The sequence below is a fragment of the Mercenaria mercenaria genome, chromosome 2 (assembly GCF_021730395.1).
Source record: "Mercenaria mercenaria strain notata chromosome 2, MADL_Memer_1, whole genome shotgun sequence".
In the NCBI taxonomy this organism is placed as follows: Eukaryota; Metazoa; Mollusca; class Bivalvia; order Venerida; family Veneridae; genus Mercenaria; species Mercenaria mercenaria.
This window is the reverse complement of record NC_069362.1, coordinates 8,177,878-8,187,544: the sequence shown is the minus strand read 5'-3', so window position 1 is coordinate 8,187,544 and position 9,667 is coordinate 8,177,878. Positions and strand designations below refer to the sequence as shown.

Below are 9,667 nucleotides of genomic sequence, written 5' to 3'. Positions count from 1 at the left end.
CCTTAATATGTCAAGTTAAAAAGCTGCTTTTTTATCAACTGTAACTCCCTTTCAAGGAAAATGAGCCGTGCATGAGGAAACCAACATAGTGGGTTTGTGACCAGCATGGATCCAGACCAGCCTGCGCTTCCACGCAGTTGATCAAGAACCATGCTGTTCGCTTTTAAAGCTATTGGAATTAGAGAAACTGTTAGCGAACAGCATGGATCCTGACCAGACTGTGCAGATGCACAAGCTGGTCTGGATCCATGCTGGTCGCAAACCAACTATGTTGGTTTTCTCATGGCACGGTACAAATAAAGTATAATCTAATTTTATTTTTACAGAAATAAAAGAAATCTGACACTTAACAACTAAAAAGTTGCAAAGGGGACATTTTTGGGTGTATAAACATTCATCAAATGTCTGAGAAAGTTGATCTGTTAAACAAAAAAAAACATATTCTGTCTTCACAGCTGAAAGGATAAAGATCTTAGAAAAACCTTAGGACTTTAGAAAACTAATGGGGTTTTGAAATTGTAGTGTTCTACATTAAAATTTTGTACTTTTTCACTATATTTTTGTGAAGAGGGTTCCATCACAAGATGTGAAATATTGGTGAGAGTAAGATGTTGGTAATGAAAAAAGAGTATTTTGCTTTAAATGTACAGAGTTTAAGCTTACTGGAACCACTCTCGAGTCTGCTTCTTGGAATAACCAGTACTAGTGTCATATGAGAAGTCCTGACCCCACTGGGGCTCAAACCCATGACCCCTGGACTGAGCTGAGCCAACAACTTACATACTACATAATTTAACATAAACTAATGAGGAACTCGTGCGGACGCATTGGTTGATAGGGCTATTATGCTGTCCTACAGAGGTGAAGGCCCCAGGTTCGATTCCTGGCAACTCCCATTGCGAAGTGACCTTGGGTAAGGCACTTTATCACGATTGCCTCAGTAGGCCCAGTTGTAAATGTTATATACTCGCAAATTGCTGGGGGTAAGGTATAATTGGTTTTAACTGTTCTTAAAAAAGGGTTGTTCAAAAGCTCTACAGAGCTTATGTTCATTGTTTCACAAAGCGACGTTAGATAAAATTTACCTTTGACCGAATCCCCTTTTGATAAATATATGCTTTTTTTAAATTAATTTCAAAATTGTGACACAATCGGCATTTTAAACCTATAGAATTTAAGGGTCCAGCAGCGATGAAAATTTGATCTGAAACTGCTTCCAATATATTGGTCTTTCGAGTGTTTAACACAAGTGGGGACATTGCCCATACAGTATATCATATAAAATATCTCAGTATCTCCTCTGTTCCATATGATATGGATCCCGTTTTAAATTTTTGGATTACATTCCAACTGAACATCTAATTACGGATCACTTTTTTCGAATTTTAGTAGTAGAAAACAGCTAATAAATCACAATTACAACTGCTTTGTAGACCTAGATTTAAAGTTATTTATGTCACTCTGGCCAGGCTTTGGCTGAAGAACTTCAAGAAGTCTTAAGAGCATCCGCACACTAGGTGATTATTTTAAACTGGTTGTATGTAATCTACTAGATCCATATTATATGTGGAAACAGATAAATAAGATAAACAAGTGTCTGTCAATCAGAAAGATCTAGAATCTACAACATTTTATTTCAAAAGTGCAGATCTACTTACTTGCGATTTCGCAAGCTCCGCCATCTTGTCTCTTCAGGCGGCGAATGATGAAATTAAAACGTGCGAATCACGCTTTTCTTGCATACCAGACGGGGATTTCCGGTATTTTTACCGGTGCTGGAAAAATCCATCTTACACCCCGGGGTGTAAGATGACTCTCGTGCTGTAAATGACGTACTACGAACTACATATATGTAGAAGATTTATGTAGTAATTTATATTTTATTTAAAAAACGGAATAAAAATTCAATATACCTTGACAGTTCCTATTGGTTCCTGATAGCATATTTCTCGATTCAAATCACGTTATTTCATCACAAATTCATAACGTTACGCTGCAACTGATAAAACAAAACCGGAACTTAACATTGTTATTTGTTTTGAAACGTCATGACGTCTTTCCTGTTTACGGACGTTGGTTTCCCGCGCTTTGTTTAAATACACTGCTATAAGAAATAGTTCTAAAAAGAAAGCCGTTCGACTGATTTTATTTTCATTATTTTATCTTGATATCGGTATGCAAGAAAAAGATTCTGTCACTGGTTATAGGTGCAGATGGGAATATCCGGCTCTCGGGTAACTGTTTAGGCGGTAACTCGGTAGGAACCTCGTTACCGCCTAAACAGTTACCCTCGAGGCCGGATATTCCCATCTGCACCTACAACCAGTGAAAGAATCTTATATTCTCCAAAGGTGTAATTACACCGATAACAGATATTTGCCTATGGGTATGTCAAGCAAGTTATTAGAGTCTTAAATTAACAAGAAGTTTTACTGAAGAATAATAGGACAGTTTTGAAATAAGCAACTCATTATTTGCACACCGCGGCCATGTTTTTCGTAGAGTTTTAGACAAAAAGGTCATTTTCAGAGCGTGTAAATCTTATTATTTTGAGTAGCTATTCACAAACAACAGTCCCATGCACAATATTTAACACCTCTAGCAAGTTTTAAGACAATCTGATTCGTGAAAAAGATAAGTTACTGTGTTCTGCAAGTTTTTTCTGAAGCACCATAAAAGCCGGTAAAATACGTCAAATTGGGCATATTCAAATCAATATATTTAAATTTCAGGAATATAAAATCAAAATTAAATTATGTAAGTTACAAAAGCTATCTTTGAGAATTTAATATGCAAAAGTTTGCAAATATTGGACAAAGAATAAGCATTTGGGCAGGTTTTGAAAAACATATATAAACCGTGGACCTGGTCACGACCGTGTGATAATCACGCTACAACGGTCACAAAAAAGAAGTTCTTATCAAAGATAACATCTCAAAGGCAGCAGCGAAGTATGTCAATGTCATTTAAATGATAAAAAGAAAGAACACTGTTCTTATTTTGCAAGATTGCTGTGCATATACCGGATATATTTCAACTTAATTGCGACAATTCACGGAAAACTATGTAATAAAACTAACAGTTTTGTGTTTATTTTTTATTTAAACCCTTACAGCTGTCAGGGGGCAGGACGTAAATGCAATCTGACTAAAGTACATCTCCTATTACGCTACGCTCAGGATCTGAACACGAGCTATTGAAAGCCTCGTTCTGGCGACCCTTCCACTAGCCAATCAAAAGCTAACTTACAACATTATGCAAGCTTAAAAAGCCTTGGTTTTTGATATCTACAATTCTTGTGTCGTAGGATGTCAGATAGCCGGATAGCTCAGTTGGTAGGGCACTTGTTCTGTAGGCGAGGGGTCCCAGGTTCGAACCCTGGACTGACTGCAAATATTTCTTACTCTTTGACATTCGAACAAGTCGTCTGATTGGTTCAAATAAAAATATATTTGTAAAAATAAAAATAGCAATATTGGAAATCCAAAACATACAGAAAACGAATGTGAATGGGTCATTCTCAGATCTTCGTTTAGAAGATCAAGTACTTTAGTCGGATTGGAGACGTAAATGTTGTCTTTCGGTGGTTTAAGTGAAAAAAGTGCGTCTATGGGGTAAATATGGCGGTCTCTGTTGACAAATCATCACCATAGGGTGGAAATTTTGCCATGTGTGTGAGTTTTTCTTTTACTTGGGAAACATTGCATGCGTGCATTCTGTGGCTTCTGTGGCCACGCTGTTAATCTCCTCCCGACAATTTACCATGAGCCTGTATATGTTACGCGCATATAGCCAATCTGCGCATTTGGTAAATCGCGCAGCGCAAATAACCAATTTGTTATCTGAGCAACGATTTGTAAATCGGGCAACCTTATATATTTCTTATATGCGCAGGGCAACTGTCTTGCGTGTTTGGTAAATGAGTCTGCGCTTTTAACATATGGATGATATCTCCCGATAAAATTGAATATCATTAGAGTGTTAGACTTGTAGGCTTACATAAAATTGTAAAACTGACGGTGATCAGGCACGCGTAAAGGTGTGAATTTGTAAAGAAAAAGAAAAACATTTTTTAAAGTAAATGAGCGTATTTATGCGGTAATTTCCATGAGATTCTCACGTCCCTGGTAGTTTATGGCCTATAAATTCATGTTGACGACGGTATTAAGAGTCATTTGTCATAGGTGTTAAAAAACGTTTAAATGATACAAAATACCCAAGTATATTTAATAACACAAGTATTTTTTTATTTATTTTTATACTTTTTTTAACTTTTAAACGCCGTAGCCTGTGCGGGATGTCAATCCTGCCCTAATAGAAAAATCGGAAATTACTTGATAATATGCATATCTGCCATAAAACCATGCTACATTTTATATTGTTTAACAATTACAGACTGATATTGCAAATCTGGTTTTAAAAAAATGTGTTCATAAATTTATTTCAACATCATTAAATTCATGGGAGGTCGGTCACCTGGTTTCAATACCTGCAATATGATACAATATGCAATAAAACTCAAACATGCGTGAAGGTGTGATTTCCTTCGGATAGCACATCGTCCTCTCTATTCTTTTTATAACTAAAGTATTTTACTTCATTCGATCACACGCAGTCATTTTTATACCGAATATAGAACATAAAGGAGACTTACATAACAGACTGAATTGCCACACACTTACCACATTTCACCATATCGCTTTTCTTTTCATCATATTGAAAAAGCGCAATTCTTTTTACGACGTGAGCATATTCTCTTGACATGGCCAAGATTAAAAATAAAACAAAAATAAGCAGAATTAAAAGACGAACTTACAGATCTTTTATACTTATATAATTGTTTAATGTTTTATAGTGAGATAAAAAGAATGAATAACTAATAAAATTCCTCAAAATGTGAACGAAATTTTACATTTTGTAGGTGTGCAAGATGTGTGTCCTGCGCTAATAGAAGTCTGAAAATTACTCCAATAACTTGAATATCTTTTATAAACCATTTTAACTTTTACTTCGTTTTTCGATTACAATCTACAAATGTAGCTTTTGAAAATCTGAATATAATGTTTCATCCGTAGCCTGCGCGGGATGTTGTTCCTATGCTAATAGCAATTTCTGAACTGACGTTGATATTTGCAACATATTTCAATTCTACAAGATACTATTTATGTAACTTCTTAAAAAATGTTTTCAGAGTAGAAAATAATCCCAGTAGGCATTTGACGTCGGTTAGACGTCGTATAGACGTCGGACCCCGACGTCGGATTAACGTTGGATTTTGGTTGGATTTGCAAACCGTTTAGACGTCGGATCCTGACGTTGGCTAGACGTCGCAATCCGACCATTTTCCAACCTAAATCTAACTACTTTTCAACCAAAATCTGACCAAATTTTCAACGTAATTTGCAATCAAACAAGTAATCAACACATGTATTTTATCATCTTTATTTCATATTATGGCGACGTAAGTCTAATACAATAAGTCCAAAAAGTAATGCAGTAATTGAAACTTTCAAGTTTCGTCATTTTTGTATGATTCTTCAACTCCGCCAACATTTCCACCTGAAATGTATAAAATTTGACAGTTTCATTATTTAACATATACAAATATACTAGTGCTATTACTAAGAGCAAAATTAATACGTGCCAAACAAATATGTAATATTTTAAATTCTATGAAAAAAATATTCTATAACTTCATAAAACGTAATTAAATGCAATTGCTTTTTAAAGTAACAAACAAAAATAAGTCATTTAAAAAAACAATACGGAATCAGTATAACTTTTAAAATAAGTATAATTTTTAAAAATCTGTTACTCACGTTGCGGATCCTTCCCTTTGTGTAAAGTATTTATAAACTTGCTCTATCTTAACCCAATAAATATCAAATTTCAGGAAGACTGTGTAAACCGATGCAGGCTTATCTCGCGAGTGTGTGACTGATAGACAACATGTGTAGAAGAGAAGATCTATGTGAATTTAGAATAATTTATATATGTGTATAGAATGCATTTTTATCTTTAACAGTTTAAAGTTCGTGAAAAAATCCGTCTCCGGAAATAGACACTCTCATGCGATATTGTAACATAATTAATATAATGCTTGTTGTGAGAATGAACTATTATTAATAATTAAGCGCATGTCTAGGCCTTTATGAAAACAAGTAAATATCTTTAAACTATACTAGCAAAATTATACCAGTTAGTTTTATAACTAAAAACATTTATCAGACTTTCTATCCAACCTAATGCCAACGTCTTCTAGACGTCTAAGTCTGACGTCTATTAGACGTCGTGGATATGACGTTGGTTAGACGTTGGATTCAGGTCGCCGACGTCGCGACCAAAATCCAACGTCTAACCAACGTCGGTACGACGTCAGGTGTTTACTGGGATTAGAAAGAAAAGGGGTTTTCGTCATAACGAGAACGAAATATTACATTTGTTATCTACGCAAGAGTTTAAGTTAACATAGTTTATGAGAAACATTCAAGTTATCAGAGTAATTTCCAGATTTATTATTAGCGCAGACACACATCTTGCGCGGATAAAAAATGTAATATTTCGTTCTCGTTATGACAGAAATCACTCTTTTTCTATTCATTTTTCTACAGTATTCATTTGAAAGTTACATAAACAGTATGTTTTATGAATGAAATATGTCTGAAATACAGTGTAATTTCAAACTTTGCTATTAGCGCAGGACCGACCTGCCACGCAAGTTACAGGTGTAACATTATAGATCCATTTTGATTTGTAAAAAAAAACCTATAGTTTTAGTCTGTAATCTTAAATCAAAGTAAAAGTTAATATGATTTATAAAAGATATTCAAGTTATCAGAGTAATTTCCAGATTTATTATTAGCGCAGACACACATCTTGCGCAGATAAAAAATGTAATATTTCGTTCTCGTTATGACAGAACTCACTCTTTTTCTATTAATTTTTCTACAGTATTCATTTGAAAGTTACATAAATAGTATGTTTTATGAATGAAATATATATGAAATACAGTGTAATTTCAAACTTTGCTATTAACGCAGGACCGACCTGCCACGCAAGTTACAGGTGTAACATTATAGATCCATTTAGATTTGTAAAAAAACTCTATAGTTTTAGTCTGTAATCAAAGGCCTACTCTTTATTCAATCGATTTTGTACTATAAAATAATAAAAATACAAATACATGGCATTTATATAGCGCAAAAATTATAAAATATTCTATTGCGCTTTACAATTACATAACACACATTTAACATTATGTACATACAAGTATAATAATAATAATATACTTTAGATAAGATCTGTAAGAATTTTCTTTTAATTCTGTGACTTTTTTATTTCATCTTTTATCTTAGACATGTTGAGAGATATGCTCCCGTTGGTAGAAAGAATATTATTGGGAAATTTCAAGATATTTCAATATAATAAAAACGATATTTTGCTAAGTGTGTGCTCGGGTGAAGTAGAAAATTATAAAAATAGCCTAAAACATACCAGGGGACGACGTGTGCAAGCTGGAGGAAATCACACCTTCACGCATGTTTGGGTTTTATTGCATCTTGTATAAGATTGGAGGTATTGAAACCTGGTGACCGACTGCCGTGAATTTACTGATGTAGAAACAAATTTATGACAACTAATTTAAGTACCGAGATATTCAGCATTTGACATCTATATTTATTAATAAATTGACCAACTGCATGATTTATCAAACACGAAATGCAAATTTCTGATATATAAAGTTACATTTGTTATTTGCGCTGCGCATTTGGTAAATCGGGCAGGTTAAATTTATCCTGCGCAAATCGTTGCGCATATAACCAACGTACAAAAATTTGTTATATGCGCTGCGCGTTTGGTAAATAGCGCAGATTGGTTATTTGCGCTCAACATATACATACCTGGCGCCGTAAAGAAGTTATTGAACGCTTTATAAGGAGATAAATAGTTAATGCCCTGCTCAAGTCCACTTTTCCAACGATTTTTGTAAAAAATCAGTACAAGTCCGCTCAAATTTATGATAGCCAAGGCTTTAGAATTATTAAATCTTACCTACGACTGCATATCGCAAGTCAAGAACCTTTTATTGCCATTTTTAAGCCGATTTCAGTAGCTTACGAGGAATATTAAAATGATTTGGTCTCTATTCGGGTGTTAGAGTTACTAGTATGACACCTTTCCAAAGTACACAGAACATTTCGATAGCCGAACCGTTTTCACTTGTCACGTCTTATATTTGCAAGCCAACAATTCACAAGACAATTTAACAAAGGATTATTTATTTTATTGTGTTGTACGTGTTGATGCCACAATCTATTCACAATTCCACCCCAGTCACCACCCACGTTACAGATGTCTTACTTGAAGGACATCTGTTTATCAAAGTTCAAATGCTTAACTTTTTGCCGGATATATTTCTTTGTCATTCCTCGATCACCACAAACCTAATCGGCGGGGAATACTTTTTTTTCGAATTGGCTTGTTAAATATCCTGCTATAAATTCCAAGTTTAACCCCACTGAAAATAAATATCTGTTGCGCCATCTGAAATTGCTTAAATGAACATGACAAGTATCTAGGCATGTGAAACGACCTCGCATTATTTGGTTACCAATAAAACAGATACACAACGGTTCAAACTTAAATGAAATAATTACGCAGTGTCTAGGATGTAGGTTCAAACAGTTCATACAATTAAACAGTACAATCTATAAATCTACGAATGGGATCTTAATCGTTGATTATTGTCTTATTGTAGTGTAGCCTCCCACAAAACAAATTTCTTCAGGGCTATTATCTTACATTTTGATTGCAATTTAACGTACAGGTAATTAGAACATAAAAGGCGTTTAACTGATTTATTGAAAGAAATACCACTTTGAACTGGAGATGCATTACACTTAAATCGCTGTAAAATCGTAATAAGTGTTTCTTGAAAGTGATAACATATCTCAACACATCAAGTGGCCATTGTGAAGGTAGATGCGATTAAATAATACCTGTGACGGTATAAAACCAAATGTTCTTATGTTAAAGGTAAGGGTAAAATCCTCAGCTTTGAGCACAGCGAAGAAGAAGCACGTTTCTTTGGACTGATATCCAATCTTGTTACCACTAGACAATCAGCCCACCTTCGGCGCCCTTGGTACTTTATATACAGATTCACGTAATGTGTTTTATGGGCACTGCATTTACTGCAAAATTCGGCAATATTGAGTTTTGTTTAAAGTCCCCGTCCCATGCTTACTAATATTGGCTGCACTGGAAGGAAATCGTATATTTTGCGGAACCCGATCAATCATTGCTGCAAAAATTACGCTTGAACGCAAAATTGTATATATATTGTTTTCATCTACAGACACAGAATTTCCAGTTGCAATGTAAATGTAGAAAGTGAATTTACGTCGAATTGTAAATTTAGATTGACAAAGCGTCATTGTCGTTTAGGCAACTAAGTGTTTCAACCAGTAACAGTTACTCTTAGACTAATAAACTTCCAGTACACAAAATGTAAAGAAGCTAGTTATTTATTTCAACTAAAGTAATATAATTTTGAAACAATCTGCAAAATGTATTTACACAAACACTTAATAAGCATTTTATCACCATTATAAATCAACTTTAATTGCATAACTAAGTACCTGCAAACAATCTTAAATCACACGCA

General features: G+C 34.4%; 1 long non-coding RNA gene across 1 annotated transcript; it reads right to left on the bottom strand.

The window, feature by feature from the left end:
* Window positions 1-5,426: 5,426 nt before the first annotated feature.
* LOC128548373 (uncharacterized) lies at window positions 5,427-6,385 on the bottom strand. The gene is made up of 2 exons (XR_008366980.1): window positions 5,820-6,385; window positions 5,427-5,559 (listed from the first exon to the last, which is right to left on the bottom strand). It is a non-coding gene; the product is annotated as an uncharacterized LOC128548373 (long non-coding RNA).
* Between the last annotated feature and the right edge of the window lie 3,282 nt (window positions 6,386-9,667).